Source organism: Artibeus jamaicensis, unplaced genomic scaffold (assembly GCF_021234435.1).
Source record: "Artibeus jamaicensis isolate MK-2021 breed Jamaican fruit bat unplaced genomic scaffold, CSHL_Jam_final contig_484, whole genome shotgun sequence".
In the NCBI taxonomy this organism is placed as follows: Eukaryota; Metazoa; Chordata; class Mammalia; order Chiroptera; family Phyllostomidae; genus Artibeus; species Artibeus jamaicensis.
Window position 1 is genome coordinate 4,630,368 of NW_026521859.1, and position 1,902 is coordinate 4,632,269.

Consider the following 1,902-nt stretch of genomic DNA (forward strand, 5'->3'; position numbering starts at 1 on the left):
GGAGGCTGGGATGGGAGAAATAGACAAAAAACTGTACTTGAAAAATAACTAAGTAAAATTTTTTTAAAAATGAGTTTAATCATGGATTAAACATATCTGAAGAGAAAAATTAGGGGCTAAGAGATTAAGTAAAAATGTGGGAAAAAGAAAAAAAATCAAAAAGTTCAGAGATGTGGAAAATATACAAAATTAAGAGATCCAACACCAAGTTAATTGGAATCTCAGAAGGAGATAAGAGAAGATGTGGCAGAAGCACTGTTTGAAGAAACAAAGGCAAGGAATTAGCCAGATATAATGACACAGATGAATCCATAGATTCAGGAAGCACAGGATTTCTGAAACATGACAAATAAGTTCACACCTAGATACATCACAAAACTGCAAAATTCAAAAAGGATAAAGTGTAAGCATTAAACTCAACGAACAGCCACCAAAAACAAGATAGACTGTCTTTACAAGGGTGATGGATGAACAACTGCTTTAAAATAACAAATGGTCGCAAAGGTCAGTAGAACAACATTCTTAATGTGCTTAAAGAAACAACTCACAAACCCGAATATTATGCCTAAAATATCTTTTATGGATGAGAGAGTCTTAAATATATTTTAATATACCTACCCCTGCCCTGCAAAATGACAAAGTTTAGCCCCAGCAACCCACACTAAAGAAAACTCTAATGGACACATTTCTGGCAGAAGAAAAGTGATCTTAAATTAAAAAAAAATGAAATGTGATAATAAATAGCAAACATACAGGAACATGTGGGGGCAATTCTACATGAATACTCACTAAATAAAATAATGATGTCTTGGAGTTTTGAAATGCAAATGCAGAAGTAAACTACATAACAATAATAACCTAGCTCAGGAGAGGCATAAATGAATTTAAATGTTCTAAGGACCTTGTATTGTCAGGATAGAAGGTGAAGGAAATGATTAACTTTTGACTTTGACAAGTTAAAAATGCATGTTGTAACTTCCAGAATAAGCACAGTAAAAGTATAACTTACAAAGCAGCAGAAAAAAATGGAATTGCTTCTCAGACTTTTGGTTAAAATCAAGTAAATTATCTGTTCTTACCAGCTTAATATCTGATGATGTCCTCTATCTGAGGACGTTATACTGAATGGACTTTTAGAGCTGGGATGTGGAACAGGAGTTTGCTCAGTCCACTCCATACTTTGATCCAATATTGCAGTACTTCTGGGAAAGGTGCAGCAGGAAAAAAAGTGGCATTAACACAAAGATAGTAAAAAAGGAAAGAAAAATATAGAACATGCAAGAGAGGTAACACAAATAAATTGTAGATATATATTGAAGTATATTAAATGCATTAGTAATAATGTTAAATAATGTAGACTAAATGATCTAATTGAAGACAAAAATCCTAAGAGTCAATTAACATATATAATATATATTAAACATATATACACATATTTTCACACATCTAATACATATATATGCAGAAAGTGTGAAAAATAAACCATGTAGCCAATACCCAGAAGAAAGCTATTGTAGGTACAGTAGTATTGAGCACAATATCCTTTGTTTTATTAGAGGGCGTCAGGTGAGTCACAACATAATAAACAGATATTCAAACAATTAAGAGTTTATATAATTTTTTTACTTGGTTATATATAATATTATAACCACAAAATATTTAAAGTAAAATTATTAGCACTACAAGTTGAAATAAGAAAATCTAAAATCGTAGTGGAAAACTTTTAAATGCTTCTCATTAATTGATGGATCAAACTAACAAAAAGGTGGGTAAAGATCTAAAAGATACAAACATTAAAGTGTACCATTTCTACAAGCAGTTTCACATCCATATTCACTTTGAATTTTTCTTCTGCCTGTGGGCAGTGTTACTAAATCTCTAATCCTAATGAAATGAAAACAC

The 1,902-nt window shown here is 31.3% G+C and overlaps 1 non-coding gene across 1 annotated transcript; it reads left to right on the forward strand.

Annotated features, from left to right (window-relative positions):
• Positions 1 to 1,030: 1,030 nt before the first annotated feature.
• On the forward strand, positions 1,031 to 1,222 carry LOC119053622 (U2 spliceosomal RNA). The gene has a single exon (XR_005083334.2). It is a non-coding gene; the product is annotated as a U2 spliceosomal RNA (small nuclear RNA).
• Positions 1,223 to 1,902: the final 680 nt, after the last annotated feature.